At 41.9% G+C, this 19652-nt stretch overlaps 1 protein-coding gene across 6 annotated transcripts in view; it reads right to left on the bottom strand.

Annotated features, from left to right (window-relative positions):
• JAKMIP2 (janus kinase and microtubule interacting protein 2) overlaps nt 1-18602 on the bottom strand; it is an 81211-nt gene extending 62609 nt beyond the window's left edge. For all 6 annotated transcript variants that reach the window (XM_067304629.1, XM_067304631.1, XM_067304632.1 and 3 more), the window contains exon 1: nt 18556-18602. The gene's annotated coding sequence lies outside the window, so the exon portion shown is untranslated. The remainder of the gene's footprint in view (nt 1-18555) is intronic.
• Between the last annotated feature and the right edge of the window lie 1050 nt (nt 18603-19652).

Genomic DNA, 19652 nt, shown 5'->3' with positions numbered 1-19652 from the left:
ACAGAAGCTGAAAGTAGCAGACCAAGTGAATTGATAAAATGCTACTTACAGCTGAGCCTGGGGATTTAGGAAATAATAATGAAACAGGATTCAGCTTACTCTTAGAATCTTAATCAGCCATAGTGCCTTTCATCTTGAAGAATGAATAAATTAATGTACTGGTGTTTTTTCTCACTCTTTGAATGATGCCACACTCATACTGGAATGCTGCAATAACTGGTGGGCAGGCAGGAGGCTGGGAATCCACAGCTCTAGTTTGACTCTACACATTTCAGCAGTGTTAACCACCATTCAGCTTATTCACAATAACACATCTTAATTTCCTCTCCCAGTAGAGGGCCAGAGAAACATCATTTAGCCCAGTCAGAGTCTAAATATGAAACTAGGTTCAAATTAAAATGTAATTGAACAGTCCCTTTTGTTATATAGGAATCTTCTTCTCCAGATGTATATTGAGGATGGTCATGAGTACCCAACTCTCATCTCTCCTAAGTAACCTCTGCGATAGATATTTGCGCTCTCCAACTTTCACTGCATTGCAGACTTGAATGATTCAAGACATATTGTAATCATAGACATGTTTTGCCTACTAGATTGGGATTCAAATGAAAATAACTTAGAATAAAGCAGACAAATTCCTATGAAGAGCATAGGAATTGGAGAGTACAATAAAAAATATTGACTAATGGCTTTTTTTGAAGGAGAAGAATGTAATTGTGCGAGGACTCAAAGCGACAATTTGTCAGATCCAACCATAACAGTCCTAAAACACCTTGGGTTAGTGTGAAAATAGAAAACAGATTCAGTAGTCTCCTTTCAAAATAGAAATTTCTTTTCCCAGATAGGAAAGGAGCTTGGTATCTGAGCTAAGAAGTCTATGAAGTATATTTGGATTCAAAGCAAAAGAAGTGAAACAACTGCTGCTCTTCTGAAGTTAAAGGGAGCTTTGACTAAATAAATAGCATAGAATATAGTCACAGTGGCTGGACTTTGCTTTTTCAGTTCATCAAATAATGAACATCACTGAAGATTCCTGCATCCTCCAATTTACAACAGATGATTTTCTATATGCAGCACATCCAATACATGTAGTCTAAGCTTTGAAAATCTTTTCCCAGTAGGTTTGCAACCACGCCATAATAAATTGGTTCTGTTGCAATTCAGGCTACACAAACAAATGATTTCCCACTTTTTTATGGTTTGGGGCAATTTTGCATACTTATTTACAGCGTTAGAGCATCTGGAAGTAAGTGGAATGAATTTCACCATGTACTATATATTGTGTAACCTTTTGTATTTCACTAATACATAAATCTTACCCTTATCTTATCACACATCCTGCACTGGATGGGCTGTTCATCCATCACAGTTATTCCTTGTAAATGTATCAAGAAAAAATGACAACCAATCATGATCATAATTTATATTTAAAATAAGTATTTGTTTTAATAAAAGCATATATATACATTAAGTATATATTGAAGTATTTTGGCTAATTGCTTCACCCCAGGATTCTGTCTTATGAGGCACATCAAGTTGCTTTACACACTATAGTAGTCACTTCTGGAGTGAAACATGGTATATGCGACACTGACTGCATTGCCAAAAAGCAACAGGTCAAAACCTTGCAGAGCAAAATAATAATAATTCCACTCAGACATAGTTTTAGCACAAATAGTACTACATCCTCATTGTCCCTTCTTCATCTTCCATTCAAAACACTTTTATTTTGCTTCTTGGAAATGAAAGATCACATCCAGGTGTCAAAAAAGGAGGACAGGGATGTGCCCCATGTAATTCTATCACTTCCCACAATGCTAAGATGCAACTGCAGTAATAAGATGGGAAAGCTAGACCTGAAGGCAGTGGCTTTTATTTTTGGTTAGCTATAAAATTATTCCCTGAAGTTTTCATGTTTCCCCAAACACTCTTTGGCAGTGTTGCATTTTTACCAGTGGAATCACTGAGTTTGCAGACTCTTAATTTGGGCAATAGAGTTTATCACTTCCCATTTATAAATGGTACATTTGACCCTTTTTTCTTTACCACTACACAGATTACTCCCACCAAATCTTAAGTGACAGAGATGACAATGTTTTACTAGAACTGGTTCACATTTCAATTACTTGCTAATACCTTAATACCCTGACTGTTCCCTACAGTCCACATCTCCTTTTCCCAGGCCTTTGATAACAGTCATTTTAATATCAAATACATGAAAAGCTATTATTTCACTTCCTGTCTCTCTTACCGGCAAAGGAGGTCACAGGAGATTTTTTTTTTTAACAGCATCACTATCTTAAGCCTATGCACATCTCTAACACAAATGATTCTGGCACGGCAAAGCTCTGCTTTAAGATTTGCATTTCTTTTTACTGACTAAAACCTTCGCTAACAAATAAAAAACTGCACTTCATGGAGGAAATTGTCATTAGCCAACTAGGAGACTTATTAGACATCACATATGCACCATTTATACAGATGTGAAATAGACAGATGGCCTCCACTTGCCCATAAACATTCTCTTCATGCCTCCTCTTTTAAAGACGCAAAGGAAAATATATGGCCCTTTTGGCAGGCTGTGTCCTCCACCAGGTCTAAGTGACATATGATGTTTTAAAACACCTCTGCCAGTATGTAAAACAAAAATAAATGACTTCAGCAGCCATTAACTGTTCTTCCTTGGTATCTCTCAATGATTATCGCACCTCAAACATGAATAATGAATAAATGACTTTATAGCAAATAAAGGCCCTTCTAGGACTTCTCAGAAGCCTGTGTGTCGGTGGAAGGTAGAAATGTATTCCTGAGTGGCTGGAAAGTGCACCCAGCTATCAGGAGGGCAAAAGAGGGTTAGACACCTTTGTACATGTCACAAAATCGAGCGGTTCTATGTATGATAACTCCTTTTAGACAGGAGATATTCTTAAGCACTTTGGGCAGCAGTAGTTTAGATAAACACAGTGGAGTGCGTACAGTAAACAAAGAGGCAAGTTGTGCTAAGCAGAGATCAGGCTAGAATTAGGAACACAAAATGCTGACCAAGAGACAAGCATGTATTTCTTTACACATTAAAAGCCATGTGGAAGCCCCCTGTCATAAGGATTTCTACTGAAACACAGTAGAAAAAAGTGTAATATTTGCTAGTATTACTAAGAGTAAAAGTGACAAGAATCATTAGGCTCATATGCTTCTTTCCAAATCTATCAGTGCTATGTTGTATTTTCTTGGGCAACAGTATTTACTCCCCTGTTCCCCCAAGACCCCAGCATCATCAATAAAGAAAGTACAATTTAATTATTTGCAAAATACATCGAGATCTTCATAGAGCCACGTAAGCTCACAATATCACACTATTAACCAGAGGGCTGCATCTCACCCTAAAATTGTCCTGACTCTGTTGAGTCTGAGTGGACAAAACTCTAGACTAGAACATGATTAATACTGTAAGACAAATCTTCTCCCTGTAATTTTTAAATCTCTCTCCTTCTCAGCACTAAAAATGAGAAAGTCCTGCAGGATGGGGGAGGGAAAAAAGGGGTAAAATCTAAGAAGATTTCAATACAGTCTCAAAATGTAGAGCTGGTTAAATGGAAAAAAAAAGTTAGAATTTATGTAGTGTGGAAGATCCCGAAAATTCAAAATTTCCATGCCTAACAAAGAGAAAATAAATGGAAACTTTGATATTTCTCTCTTGGAAATATCAAACTGTCTTATTACATTGTCTTGTTATTGTGAAATCGATGCATCATTATTGAATTACTATTTTGATTTATACAGTACATCACACTATTTTAAGTTGAAACAGTATTTCAGCTTTGTCAAAACCAAATGACTGGGTCAAACGAAACACTAATTAAGTTTTGTTGGAAACTGTAGCAAAGGGGTTCACAAAACCTGTGGGTTTTGTGAAGATTTATTTACCAGATCTGATCTCAATTAGTTGCTTTGCAGAACAGCTTTTACAGCATAAAGAAAAAAAAACCTTAACAGCAGACACACTTCCCCAACTTCCCTTTACAGGCTTATCTACAGAGTTGCAAGGAAGACTTCTGTCCCCCATGGATGAAGAAAACAGGCTGAAGAAGTTGCAGTCCCATATTAGCTTGGATTCTAATTTCACAAAGATATATTTAAATCCAAAACATCACTGCATGCTAACTTTGGAAAGGACTCTGCCACCATAAGTTATTGATGGAGCAGTTCCCTGATAAGTTTGGATTTCGTGATCTCGCTGGATCCAGGCTGCTATTTGGAACCTCATCTGCATTTCTGTAAACGCTGATGTTCCGCTTCTAGCAACAGAGTAAGGCACTCAGTACAAATCTGCTCACTATTCATAACAGCGTACTTGATTGTGTGAGGCTTATGAAAAAGAAAAAAGTAGAACACCAACGGACTCAGAGGGTTTGCAGAGGACAAGGTCAGTTTCAGCCTCTCTGTGCATAAAAGAATAATAGATAATAAAAGAATAATAGAAAATACCATACAGTTCAGCACAACTGACAATCACCACTCAAAAGTATTTAAAAGCTTTTAGCTCGGTGCACTGTTAATATTAACCAGTTTCACAAACAATGAGAAATAGGACATATGCAATTGAGTATGTTTACAAACTCATAGTATTTCAGAGGTAGGACATTATTCTGGGCTGATTCTTGGTTCAATCGAGTCAGTTACCCATGTATCACTGCAGAGACCCCTCTGCAAATCCCGAGGGCTGGGAGTGGCTGCTGGTTCAGAGAACAGTTAGCAAAATGGTAAGATGAAGAATGGAAGCAAGCAGACCAGGAGCTGTATTCAGCTTTCTCAGAAGCCCTACCACAAAGGAGAAAATACTTTAAAAGGATGTTGGTGCAAGCAATAGCTCATATCCTTTGTTGATTTCTAGAGATCAACTGATCATCCGTAACAGAGCAGATGAATCAACTGTCCATTTTCTGATTGAATTCTCCAAAATCTGCAAAGTTTCAGTCGGAAGTTTCCTGTGATAACATAGCACCTAAAATATTAGGGAGAGAACACCTGGAATTTGTGAAGGGTGTCATTCCTGCACTCATCTATGTTCTACTAAAGAGAACTTGTCTCACAGTCAAGTCATTTTATTACCACAGAACAAGTTGCCTGCATCTGAAAATGCAATCAAAAGAAAGGGATTTTTTTCTTCCTCTGTAGGAAAGGTCTCGCCCCACCTGAGCTCACTGTAAGGGTCATACTTCAGCTTAAGTCATACTTTCATTTTCTGCTTTCTGAAGGCAGGGCTGACAGAAACCACGTCAAGTCTCTCACACTCCCAGGCAGGCTCTGCATGAGAGGTCTCAGCTCCAGCTCTGACAAAGCCTACTATTACACACTTGACCCTGCTCAAGGACAGGCTGACATTCGCTCCACTGTGATGTGGTTTTAGCTACATGAACAAGAAAGAACTGTAATCATTCTGAACTTATTTTCCTTGGGGCCTAGCGCCAGCATTTGAACTCTGTTCAGGCTAAAGATTAACATGCTAATTCAGACCTCCACTGACCCAACTTTCCACCAGGCAAGGCTGACGTGATTCAAGTTAGGTAACCCTCACATCAGGGGTATTTCCAAATCAAGACTGCAAGTCCAAGCGCCCTGGACCTGGATCCCAACACTGGCTCTAGATCCAAGAACATCATGCTTTACAACATGCCCAAATCAAGCTGTCCTGCCTTTCAAGCATTTAGAAAGGTTTGACTGCTTTTCAGGGAATCAAAATGATATCCACTTCTAAGTCAGACAAAGAGAGAGCTTCTTCTGCAAGCTTTAGTCAAACAAAACTCTGGCCGCTAGTAATTCTTCCCTGGGTTTGCAGGTTCTGAATGCAAGTTAAAAAATGCAAATTAAAGCAAATACCACTATAAAGTTTCTAATCCTCAGCAAATATTTGTGGCCTTTATTTTACTGGATTCTCAAATCTTTGGTTTTTTACCATCTCAGCAAACAAGGTGCAACAATTTTAAGACAGACATTCTCTACTCCTACAAAATGGTGAAACTCTCTTGGAATCAGGGGAGTAAATCCAGTGTTTGCCTGCTGAAAATTTCATCATAGAGGCTAGATCAGATCTACGCTTATTTGTTGATCCGGTCTTAAGCAATATTCATAGGAAATAAACATTTCCCCACAAGCCAGTTCCTATTGCTTCAAAAATTCTTTTAGATGTATAGGGAGCACTGGCCACACTTCCCTCTCTCCAAAGCTTGCCTCATTTTGCTTGCAGAATCTGAATAAATACCAAAGTAAGTTTTTGCTTTGGCTTTTATTTACCAAGTTTCATCTATGCTTTGTTTTGCTTCAGAATAAAATTCAAGCCCTAATTATTGAATTCTGTGCTGTATGCATGGAATAAAATAAGTAATGGAAACTGTGACTCTGATTTGCATTATGTTAGTATGAAATCATAATTCAGCATCCCAAGTACAACCCAAAAACTTAGCTCAGACCTTGCTCCAGATACATGCATGCTTTTGCGCAGTTCTGTTCTACATTTCTTTTTATAGCCACAACATGGTAAATTTCACATGCCAGTATTTTATGTGTTCTACTCTACCGAATAGTGATTAACAGATCTTCAAAACAATTTTTGACCATCTCCTGCTTTTGACTGTACAAAAATCATAGTATTATACTTGGATTTTTAATCAGTACCACCATAATTTTCATATCAAAACATCTTCAGAACTAATCTCACAACACCCCTCAGATTCAGGGCTCCACACAAGGAATAGGGTTCTGCTAGGCTACTCATGCTAAAATTACCATTGGCCCTTACTCTAAAATATGAACCAAAAAAATCCTATCCAAGTTGCTGGCAGCTCCATGGTAACAGTGAAAAGGGGACAGAAGCATTATTGTTATCTGCAGCAAAGCTGAAGAGATTTGTTAACCCCATATTCTAGCATTCTGTGGCTAAAATACCATCTGTCTCTTTTTCATACATTTTTTTCCTAGCAGTTACCATAACATGATGCGCACTGAGAAGGGCAACACCAGCGAAAGCATGAAATTCTACCCTACCCTGAAAGGAAACAGAAATTTTACAGAATCAATATTTTTCAGTGAGATACACATGGACACAGATTAGACACGCTGTTTGAGAAAGGCAGAATTGTCAGGGAAATAATGAACTTCACCAACCTATCCAGTTCATTGCAAGAAGGGGGTCTAAGAAAGCATTTCAGTGATTCTGCCCTTTGCCTTTGAGTGCTGTTCTAGACCCATTCTTAATTTACTAAAAGGATGTTTTTGTAAGGGTATTTTATGCAAATAGGGTGGCACTAAAACACAGCCAAAGACAACACATGCAGCCTGAAACATTGCAGTTTCCAAAATTTATAACATCAGGTCCTCCTTTCTTTCATTTTGATTTTAATAAGCAAGAAAAAAACAAATTTTATGTAATTGAAATATATATATAAATAAGAAAAAAACATAATGGGAGGGAAACATTTGTGTTTCCTGGAAACACTTCCTTATCTTTCTTTCTAAGGCTGTAACTCTGATTACCCATTGCCTTGGCAAATGAGAGGAGGATATTTTATGTTCACTATTAAATACTGTCAAACATTTAAGTATTTTTTTCTACTAAATGGAAGAGAAAGTTAAATTGCACTTTTTTGTCCTTTTTAGCTCAGCTCTTAATACAGCTGATGGCAATAGATATTGACAAGATACCAGATAGTGAATAAAAAAAATCTGTGTTCTGGCCTCCTGTGCTTCACTTCTAGCATTTAACAATATAGATCTGCATGCTGAATTTTTTCTTTTTTGAACACCTTATTGCTGACCAGAGTGCTATCTTCTTGAGATTTCTTATCAGTACAAGTTTAAAATGTGTAGTTTTTTTCTCCCACTGTATCACCCTCAATGCACTGCAGAATATGATGTACATATTTCTCTAATTTCTCATGTCCTATATCCCACTTGCCCTTTCCTCCCATTTTCTGGGGAAAAAATCTGAATGTTCCCATGATTATACTCCAAGTTCTGCAACTAAGTCAACACGAATTACAGTTTGTCTCTTCAGGTCAGTTTTTTAGCAGGAATGTGAATGTATATGCGAAAATCCTATTAGCCATCTATATCATCTTTTAGAGTCAAAATACCTTTAAAAACAAAAACAAAATAGTGGTTCCCTCAACTTCCTCAGGAGTACAATAAGAATATCTCCATCTTTAAATGGCACTTGCAAATTTAACTAAAATTTAACTAAAAGTTGTGTTTTTTCTCTGTAGAGTTAGCAAAACAATAAAAGCATACAGCTGTTCTACTATACTTGGGCAGATACAGCAAATTCTAGCATGTCAGCAGAATGACACCTGGGCTGCATCAAGAATTTCTATACAAAACTGAGTTATCTGCAGGTACACTGGGATGTAACAGTTTTTTTTTAAATGTCATTTTAATAGAAAGTCTCTTCTTGTAACTTACGCAATCTTTATTCATCTGAGCAGTGCCACTGACTTCCTATCGACATAAGGTCTCACCTGAGTAAGCTTTGTAAGGTTAGTCCTACAGTTCTTTTTAAATATTTGAACCATATTCCAAAAGACATCAAGATGTTTGAAAGAAAGGTGCTACAATAAAAATATTACCATAGTCATGTGAATAATTGCTAAGATAAGAACAAAGAGGACATTTATATACAACAAAAACCTGAATGATAAAGTGTATTCCACTTTTTAATAATTACAATTATGACAGTGCTGCCTGTTTTTAGTCAGTGTTATGTGTCACTTGCACAAGCAGTAAAATTCACAGCAAAAACAGTTCTCACATTGCCATTTTAGAGATACAGAGCTACTCTAACCTGCTTATCCCACCATGCTGTGAAGCAAAATCCACACATGCTGCCACTTCTGAGGCTTTGTTTTATTAATAATGAACGAAACAATAAGAATTTATGTCCAGCTCAAGCTTTCTTGCCAGATTCAATTTCTTTCAGAGCTTCTGATCTGGAGCTGCTTCAGGCTCTCCTTAGAGCCTCCACATAGTCTCCCACGTCTGAACTGAAAAACAAGACAACCTACCCTAGACCTTTTCCCAAGAGGATCAAGGCTGATCATCATGCAAGGAAATACCATCATCCTGTTGAAGAACTATTCTGAGCAAGTATATGCTTGTGCTAGCTGCCTTTCACGGCTGTACCACCGCATGAGGAGCCTAAACGCAGACCTTTCAACCTGTGAGCTCCCCCTGCCCTCTCCACCCTGAGCATCTGCAAGCAGCAAGTCAGGAAAAACTCTCCACCCAGAAGCTGTCATGGTGAGGCACAATGAACTCTTAATCACATGAAGCAAGGGGTGACCTAAAAGACAGAAGCCATTGTCTGAAGAAAGATCTTTTGAACATTAGAAGCAACATTCATTAGAAACACTCAAGATTACTCACTTCTGTACAAACTGTTATCAGAGTTAGTCTTTTCCATTTCTGAATTGTTGCGGTTCTATTCTTTTACCATGTGTCCAGAGATAGGTTCCCTCAAGATCCCTAGAGTCTATGAGCTCTTTAATGATGGTCCGTAACAAGACTTTCACCAAAAACATGATACTAGAAATTTTCTTCTCCATCAGTGCATTGATCAAATGAGGGACACATAACTGCCGTTCCCTCCCCACCTCCAATAAAACAAATCGAACAAAAACATCCCACCTAGTGACATCCTGACTTAAGCAGTCCTACTGATAAGGGGCCAACAGAGCTCAACATAAAAAAAAAAACATTTTCATTTAGAATTAATCCTCACAGCTTACTATTAAAAACTGCTCCTGAAATGTACATGATGATTTTTAACAGAACTGTGCTTCTCTGAAAACGGAAGCATCAGCTATTATTGATTGGCACTCTTCCCACACGTGAAGAGGCGACGGGCTGGATTCTCAGCTAGCGAAGGTGTAAGCGCGAAACATTGGCCACTAACCCCAGGGAGATATTGGTTCATACATGACACAGCAAAGCATAAAAAAAAAAAAGACCCATTTATAAAACGTTTGAGATACCTTTTCTACACACAGATTTCCATTAAGGCTGCATCTGAAACCAGAAAAAAAAAATCTTATAGTAATTCCAGAGAGATTTTAATAAGCATTAAGCTATTATACATCAATTCAAATCAATTTCTAAGGACAATGTTTACATCTTCATTGAGTCAACCTAACACAGGCTGCCACACAGATCACCGACACTGACTGCATATTCCAAGAAAAAGGCAACATGTAGGTCATGCTGTGACCTACAAAAAATACATGAAGCAATTCAAAAGAGATCCGCTAACACAGAACCTTGTGAACATGGGCTAAATATCACTAGGTCAGTAATACTTACCAGTGAATCTGCCTGGATGTCTATTTGCTATCAGTGCCTCTGAAACACTAGTGGATACACTCTAATCTTACAGGTTCTTTTCTAAAGGCATACCCAAATTAATTAACAGAACCATTCCTTTAGTTATAAACTGCCAGATAGTAAATAGTACAATTGCTCTTTTAGCTGTAAATCAAAAAGTGTTCTTCAAGTGCAATTGCCCCAAATATGCTTTGCTGTTGTTTTTCTGGAATTGATTATAATTTCCAATCAGGGAGGGGTGATGGGAAGGGGATATTACTAAGGGTCCTATGAAAATAAAGCAGATTCTCCTAGCTTATTCTCCAAAAATGACAGCATTTCAGTTTGCTCCTCACCAATGTACAAAGGCAGAAAATAGCAGCTTGCAGAACCTTGAATATTAAGTACAAATAAATATAGCTTAAAAAAATCTCAATGACTTGTCTATGAATAACATAATTTTAGGAACAAAATAACATTCATGTATGTGAAAATATAAGAAGAAATGAAATGTCTATTATCTATTAATATAAGTTCTTTTAAGTTTCTTTTTAATCATTGCTAAAATGTTTGTATACCAAGCCTAAGCCAAATACATGCAAAATAATAAAGTATTGATTATAATTAATTTCTATTGCCTGTAATGTTAAGAGTTCTTAGGATTTTACATACACCATAGAAATGAACAGGGTAAACATTTCTGCCTCAATTTTAAAAGAAAGTCAACTTAGTGAATTTTAGCAAATCAATGCATATGTAGGAAATGAAACCCAGGAGACTTGACTCTCGCTTTCTCGCTCTGTTAATCTACCTATATAGCTAATTATATCTAGTGCTATACAATTTTATTAATTACTATCAAAATTGCTAGGACCGAATATGGATTCAATACAATGCTTGCACCAAGCATCCACTCCATTTTTTCCTATGGTTGCTCAGGGCAAGTTATTCACCACTGTTCTTTGGGCACCTCAGGTTTCTAGAGCACCAAACATCCTGAATTCATAGTTCACTTCCCACTATTGAAACAGATATGACTGTGACAAGCTTCTAACATGCTTGCTCTTTACCTACCACAACAAATGCACAAATCTAGACAAAACAAAAAAAACACAGGACCTATTTCTCTTCCTTCATTTCTTGAACCATCTGGAGCATATCTGGATTTCAGTACAAATGCTGTAGGAATTCTAGCATTTGTCTCACCCAGCCTCCCTTCCCTGACGAACAAAATTTCTTTTAATCCTGCAACTAACTTTCTGCTGCTTCCTGTCTCCTCTTGTTAGAATGGCTACTAAGAAGCTTTTTTTTAAAAAAAAAGGAAAAAAAAAAAAAAAAAAAAACAGGTTCGTATGCCCTTGGTCAGGTCATTTCTTCCCGCCCCATGTTGCTCTGTCAGATGATCAAAGTCTACCACCAAGTAAACTGGTGCTTAATTACGTTCACCCTGGATTCAAACTTGAGAAACTGGACGTTTTCAACCCTTTAACTAAGGAACTTTCATATGAATAGAGCCTAGTCAAGGTCTAATGATACTCTGTTGGTAAACAATACAAAAAGTTGACAATTCCATAGAATTTGCCAAAAAAAGAGATAGTAGAAAAACCCTAACATGAAATCCATTTACAAACTATACATCGTCAGAGTCCATAAACCATCACATCTTATTCTTTTCTCGCTTCAAAATTAATCAGCAGTCCATTGCAACAAATGAATCTACACAAAAGCAAAACTGATGCATTCTACCATTAAGGGGGTCACAACAGGTAGTTTGAAAACAGGTTCACAGCTGAAAACAATAGCAGCACAAGCACAGTACCACTGCCCATAAAGCAAAAGCGTCAACAGTTCAATGATGCTGTTATGATTTCCCCAACTTTAACTGTATTTGTTCACTCATTACTGATTACCTTAAACTACCTGGGAACTTGATGGAACTTTTGACAACTGTTTCTCCTTTTTTAGTTTTAATTTCCATGCTAGTTAGACCTTTTATTGGCTACAGCCCATACAATGTAAGGTTTAACAAATCTTTCCCCATGACACTTGAAGAACATTATAATAGCAATTTTAACACAATTCAACAAATAGAGTTTGATAAATGGAGTACAAGTGTCAAACAGTAACTCGAAGGTATTAGCTCCCTGGGGTATATGGGAGGGATGCATAAATTGAATATGGGAGACAACATGCATTTTATCATCAGCTGTTCTCAACTACTTCAAATCAGTTATTTTGTTATTTTTGATAAAATAAATTTAACTCGAGATTATGTTAAAAATGATTTTGCAAATTCTAATATTAAAGAAGACCTGCCATACTATAGCAGCTGTTCTCTCTAAACAACTTTCTCAGGTACATCACACTGCTGTATTATTCATCATAGCACTATATTTCATCTAAAGTTAGAAATATAATTGTGGTTTATCCAGTCTTAATCTGTATTCACTATTTGTTGGTGTCTGTCAAACAGTTAACCGGGAGGACTGTCATTATGCAGCCATTTACTAAAATGTTTGCTGCATTCATTTGCCTATTTCTAGTCTAACTATGCTATATGGTTGGTCACCCAAGTCAGTTCATTTTGCTTCTATTCTGACAGTAGCTGATCCAAACTATTTAACATAGGGAACTGTCTGTGAGGTCTAGATATGATCTTCCAGACGAATAACACAGGCCCTAAAATCCATAAAGCTTCCAGGATGTGTGACATTTTCTCAGCTACTCACCAGTCATTCAAAAGCATGCAAATAAATAATACAACACATAAATTTTAGTGAGATAACTGAAATCCTGTATTTATCAAAATATTTACATATCATGATTTTTTCTTTAAAGTTTGTTGGATATTTTAGTACCCAGTTGGCAGACTGTGAGCCTAACACTGCTCTTCTGTCATTTACAAAGAAGCTCTAAATGCACTCGTTTTAACTTGACGGTGTGCAGTGTGGCTAGTCTATGCATTCATCTCATGAATCTTGCAACATGTTGTTGAATTTGCTATTTAGAGCCCCGCCTCCTGGAGTAATGAGATTAGTTGGGAGAGAAAAGATTTCTAGTCCTCACTTTTTAAAGAAATTCAAAAAGACCTTACAGAAACTAGAAATAATATACAAACTACATTTTTCTACCCTCATGGATTCTGGATGTCGACAGCTGAGAGCTGATGACATAGAGAATTCCACAGATGCTTTGCACAGATGTAGATGATGACTAAAGAGAAAACAGCACAGAATCAATCTCTGAAGATGGGAAGATAAGAATGTTATAATCTGGTAAAGACCAGATCATCAAGTGATATAGATTTACAGAAGAACTTTGAAGAGGTTTGCTGCTGGGAATTTGAGCAGACTATTGATTTAAACAAACACACATTACACTCATGACATCATAAACCCCACTAAACCAATTATTTTAACCTGAATTAAAACATTTGTTTTGCAGTCTTGCAATCCAAATATTGCATTGCCATGCACAAAGATTAGAGAAATCTGACTGAACCCAAAAGATGTGGAAAATGACTGATTAGAAAGTGACCCAAAATCCAGGTATCTGATAAGGGCTATTTAGCTGCACCATGACTTCACAAAGCAAATATAAAGCACAAATATTGAGCCCAATGCAAAATGACCAAGACTCAGTAGTGAAAGCCAAGTTGTAAACATCTTCAGTTTCCCCTAGTTTGATTTAAAAAAAGAAAAAAATAAATTATCGTTTACAAACTACTTGGATTTCAACTGCTCAGTTTTACCCTTTGTTGTAAAAAAGAGAATTCTAATTGTATTGAATACTAATGAGAGACACATGCATCATATGTCCGTTCATAACACAAACTATCACATTTTGTCTGTTAATCTCTACCAGGGAAGTAATCCTTTCTAATCTTGTGCTGGAGAAGCCATCAAGTGCAAACAAAACTAATCAATAAAATGATGGATGGCAAATTAATAACAGAAAATCAGATAAAATTCCTTTTTTGATCTAATAATGCATCACCTTATGTTTACTAATTAAACTGAACTCCAAAAGATAGACCTGTACCTAAAACGTCCTGCTGGCTATCTGCTGCTGAACATGAAGAAATAGTATGAGAGAGGGAGAAAAATGATCAGCAGAGCCAGAGAAAATCCCCCAAGAATGAGCTGCTGAGACACACACGTTTGAAAAGTAATGACCAACAGATCACATAAACCCCAAACCAGCGGCTGATGACACGCAGTGACTCAAGAGATGCCATGCTTCTAGAGTGACAGGTCTGCCACAGCTGTATTTTTTAGAGAGTTTCTCCAAAAATAACACACCCTCCCTTTTCCCCTTCGGTGCAGTTAGCACTCCTATATAGGGACCTTTTTCCAGGAAGCATCGAAGAATTTAGCTTTGATTTTTATTTAATAGTGCTCACATTGTGCTAGAATTGCAATCTCAATAGCTTTCCAGTTAAAAGAAGAGGGATACATACTGCTTTTATAAATGGGTCATATTCTTGCCCACAAGCAGAGCCTGACAAAAGGGGAGTTTATACAAAGGGTCACTTGGAATTACAAGTATTTCCACTTAAGCAATAAAGTAATACCTGAGATGCAGTTGCTGTTATTAAGCATAGTAAGGAATGGCCAATGCAATTCATTAAAATGTGAGTGTGGCCTACATTACTGGCAGATTTTGCTTGCTCCACAATCATGGTCTCGCCCTATTCTGCATTTTTAAATCAAGGGGAGGTGACAGATCCTGCCACTGGCAATTCCTCAGCTCTGTGGGCCTCAGAGCAGTAGAAAAATGGTTTGTCGTTGCAACTAGGGCCTCTGGATTTCTCCTATTATTTATACCAACACTGAGTTGGATTATTCTATTACTCTATCAGAATGAGTCCTTTTGGACTCAAGCTGAAATCTGGGTTTATTTGCCAAGCTGTTTGCTCACAGTTCCTATTTGCCAACCTGTGACTTTCCTCTTCCCCCTGCCACTTGGGGAAAGGGCCTGTGAGGTTCAGTTCCACGGCAAGAGCTCTGTGGGAAGAAGAGAAAGGCAAAAAAATAACCCTGCTATGTCTACTGAAGGATGCAGAGAGGCAGGCAGAGGTGGAAATGGCCAGCTTGATTTGTAACGCACAAACGCAGGGAACCAGCAAGACAGAGCTCTCAGTGTGCATGATCAAGCAGTCCCCATACCATTTGCCACTTGAATGTAGTGCTAGCACTTCTCATCATCCCTAGATCCCCCATTACCAACAGGCTCCCTCTGAAGATGCATGGTCTTGGGCTGAGCACACCTTGTCACCTGGTTCACCTGCTACAAGTCAGAGCAGCTTCATTTGTAGGTAAGTAGCTGAACAACCTCTGATCAGCCACTGTTGTTTTGCCCATTTCACAGGAGGCAGAGCTTAAAAAAATGCTTAAAGTCATGCAGGGCTGTGGCATCAACATGGGGATGAGGACATGTTTTCTTCCATCCCTGTATTGAAACTGCTGTATTGCACTGTTCTGTTGAAGGCCAAGATACTCTGACTTGCAAATGCTGTGCGACCCTTCTATAGCATAAAAACATGTGAGACTCGAGTTAGGACTACTGACTTCACTGAAGTTACACCTGCCTCATGACAGTAGAATCCATCCCAATACCTTTTTATGGTCAGAGGAGTATTTTCATTAACTTTTTAAACCATTATATCAATTGTCTATCAAATATATAAATAGAAATCAAAACAGGAAATAAAAACTGAAATGATTCTGGGCATCATTTTGCCAGTTATGTTTCACAGCATTTTCCTGACTTGAACACCCTCAGGTCACTTATCCTTTGTATTGACAGTGAAATTAAGCAGCATTTTTCTAGCTAAATTAAAGTCTTGATAATAAAAGGTCAAGCAGATCCCAGCATGCATTTATAATGACAACAGCCAATCACCTCTTTAAGATATAGTTACAATTTCCCTGTACATTCCATTCCATTCCTAGTAAGCAGGATACAGAAGTTCTTATTCAAAAGGTTATTTAGTTAGAAGTGGCTACTGTGAGAAGAAGAATTACCAAAAGCCACTGAAAGATGACAGAGACAAGTCTATTAGAAGGGAGGCTGAGGCAATATACTAGTACTTGTAGTATCATAGAGCCTGAAATTAGGATTGGGGTGGGTGCTGCAAAAATACATGGGTCAAATTCATCTCCAAGTCAGGGACACGTTCCCCTACCTTAGGCACTAATAGTATAGTCAATCCAAGATCAGCAAGTCAGAAAGGTCATAGCATCCATCTCTGGCAGCCTGCTCCTTTCATCTCGGAGCTCATCTGACACCGGAGAATCCCAGCAGTCCCCAGCACCGCCACAGTTCTGGGAAGGGACGAGGCCCAAGGGACAACGGCATGTGACAGCTCCTGGCAGCCACCTCGGCCAGGCATCTCCTGTGGCACTCCCCACAGAAACATCCCAGCCTCACCTCCTTTGAGGCCCCTTCTCACGATTTTGCTCACTGAAAGCGAAGGTGGCACTGGCTGCAACCCCATTAGCTTGATCACATCTGTTCGGCCCACAGTGTCATTTGCTACAAATCTACCAATAGAGCACCCATATTTGAGGGGATCTTCAACAATTAGCAACTAACCACTCTCAGATTTCACCAGTATCATGACCATTCCCAGGGAACCCGTTAGAATCACCAAGATTCACCTCACTCAAGCAGGAATCCAAACCTGACCAAGTACCAGCAAAGCAAGTGTTTACAGCAGATATGGATTTGAAATTCATATACAGAACATCAGCCCAGATCAACAGACACAAAACCCAAATTGGGGCAGAAGCAGTAAATGTAGCATTATTGCCAGAAATAGACTAAACACTCTGTTGATGGGCTGTCCAGATTTCTAGACTAGGCATGCCATGTGCACCAATGCAGAATTTGGCTGAGCAAACAAGCAATATTGAGAACAAGAATCCAACATGTCACCTTACAGTGATGCATGGGGCACTGTCAGAAGGCAAACGCTTTAATAATGCATCTCATTCATTTTTTCCTTGCAAGAGTTCAAGTTAAACTTTTAAAATATACACTTCTTCATGTTCCCAGCCCATAAGGTACACTCAGTGTCTTTTATACATTTATATTCACAGAAAAAAATGGAGACAGACTACAAATGAGTATTCAGTGCCATAAAAAAGCCCAAAGGCATGGTCCAGATCTGTACAAAGTGGCCATAATGAAACTGAGGGAGAGTAAATCAGTAACTTCAGAATAAATCACACATCAGCCCAAGCTGATGTTTCATCAGTTAATGGCTGTGTGTAAAAGACGTGTTGCTCGTACAAAGAGACGCAGCTTGCGGGGCCTGTGCCTGCAGGAGAGGATCTATTTATGCACACCTCCGCGGTTACACCAGCCCCGGACTCCAAGGCATATGCAGGTGCATTTCCAAAAAGACACGCTCAGAAGGAAACCTTGTGCAATGCTACGCTTGTAACGGAGCAGGCAAACATGCACCGTGAGCAAAAATAAACCAGGGAAGAGCCTTTTCAGCCGCTCTCGGCTCGGCCGCGCTCGCTGCCACCCCCAGATGCCATCTCACCGAGGCCCATCCCGCATCGGCGCCGGGAGCCGCCGCAGCGGCCTCAGCGCTGGAAAACCCCTTCCCTCCGGACACCGATCGCGCCCTGGGCGCTCACCCGGCGGGGGAGGCCCGGCAGCGACAGAGCTGGACAACAATGCTCCACAGCGGGCTCGAGGCAGCGCAGGTGACTCCTCGGCGCAGCGCCGCAGGCTGCGTCCTGCCAGCCACACCTCTGCCGCCGCCGCCATCCCCGTCCCCGTCCCCACTGCCATCGCTCCCCCGCCCAGCCCCGGGCCCGCCCCGGCCCTCCTCAGACCCGCGGCCCCTCGCCCCGGCCCCCCTCGGGCCCTGCGGCCCCTCGCCCCGGCCCTCTTCAGGCCCGCGGCCACTCGCCCCGGCCCTCCTCAGGCCCTGTGCCCACCCCCCGGCCCTCCTCAGACCCGCGGCCACTCGCCCCGGCCCTCCTCAGACCCGCGGCCCCTCGCCCCGGCCCCCCCTCAGGCCCCACGGCCCCTCGCCCCGGCCCTCCTCAGGCCCTGTGCCCCCCCCCCGCCCTCCCCGGCTCCGGCCCCGCTGCGGCTCCCGCTCCCGCGGCCGCGGCCGGCCCCGAGCAGCCGGGCATTGTCCCGCGGTCCCCGAGCGGCCCCGGGCGCCGCCGCCCCGCCGCTCACCGTGCCGCGGCCAAGGGAGGATGCCGAGGGCGAGGGACGGGCGAGCCGCATCCATCTTCCCGCTGTCGCGGCTGCTCCAGCGCCAGCGCCGGCCGCTGCCGCCGCCTGCGCGCCGATGCCGAGGGCGGGCGCGCCCGCCCCGCCGCCTCCCCGCGGCGGAGGCCTGCGCTGCCGGGCCGGGGTCTGCGGCAGGCGCCGCCCCTGCCGCCGCCGCCGCGCCTGCTGCAGCGCGGCGCCGCGCTCCGGCGCCATGGCAACGCCGCCGCGGCGCCCGGCCAGGCCCGGCCCGGCCCGGCCCGGCCCCCCGGCTCGCCCGGCCCGGCCCGGCCCCTGGCGGCCCCGAAGCGGCGGCAGCCCCCGGCGCGGCCCGACCCCGAGGCGCTGGGCTCCGAGGCGCTGGGCAGTGCCGGTGGGGCGGGGGCCGACGCCTGGGGAACGGCTCGACGCGGGGAGCAGGGACCTGCGAGGGAGGCCTGCGCCGGCACCTGCCCTGGGGACGCGCCGGGTGGTCCCGCACGCCACGTACCTGCCGCAGGGCGCACGGCGCTGGGAAGGGCCGCTTCCCCGGGGCACGGGGCATCCGGGGCACGAGGGCATCCAGGGGATGAGGGCGTTCCAGGCACGAGGGCGTCTGGGGCACAAGGGCATCCTGGGGACACGAGGACGTTCAGGGGATGAGGGCATCCGGGGCACGAGGGCATCTGGGGGGTGAGGGCATTCTGGGCACGAGGGTGTCTGGGGGACACGAGGGCGTCCTGGGGACAAGGACACCAGGGCCTCTGAGGCACAAGGGCGTCCCCGGGGCGGCAGCATCCGGGGCACGAGGGCGTCCTGGGGACACAAGGGCATCCCGGGGATGAGGACACCAAGGCCTCTGGGGCACAAGGGCGTCCCCGGGGCAGCAGTGTCTGGAACACGACGGCATCCCTGGGGGCGCAAAGCATCTGGCCCCAGCCCCGCAGCCTTCCTACCACACTGGGCCGCAGCTCGCCGTCCCCTGGGAGCAGCCAGCCCTCGCTGCGCCCTGACATGCATCAACGGCACAGACAGCCACTAGCACCACAGCAGTCCCTTTCTGTTGATGTAGGTCGTTGTAA

Source organism: Apteryx mantelli, chromosome 14 (genome assembly GCF_036417845.1).
Source record: "Apteryx mantelli isolate bAptMan1 chromosome 14, bAptMan1.hap1, whole genome shotgun sequence".
NCBI lineage: Eukaryota > Metazoa > Chordata > Aves > Apterygiformes > Apterygidae > Apteryx > Apteryx mantelli.
The sequence above is the reverse complement of the archived record's forward strand: the minus strand, read 5'-3'. Positions and strand labels throughout refer to the sequence as shown.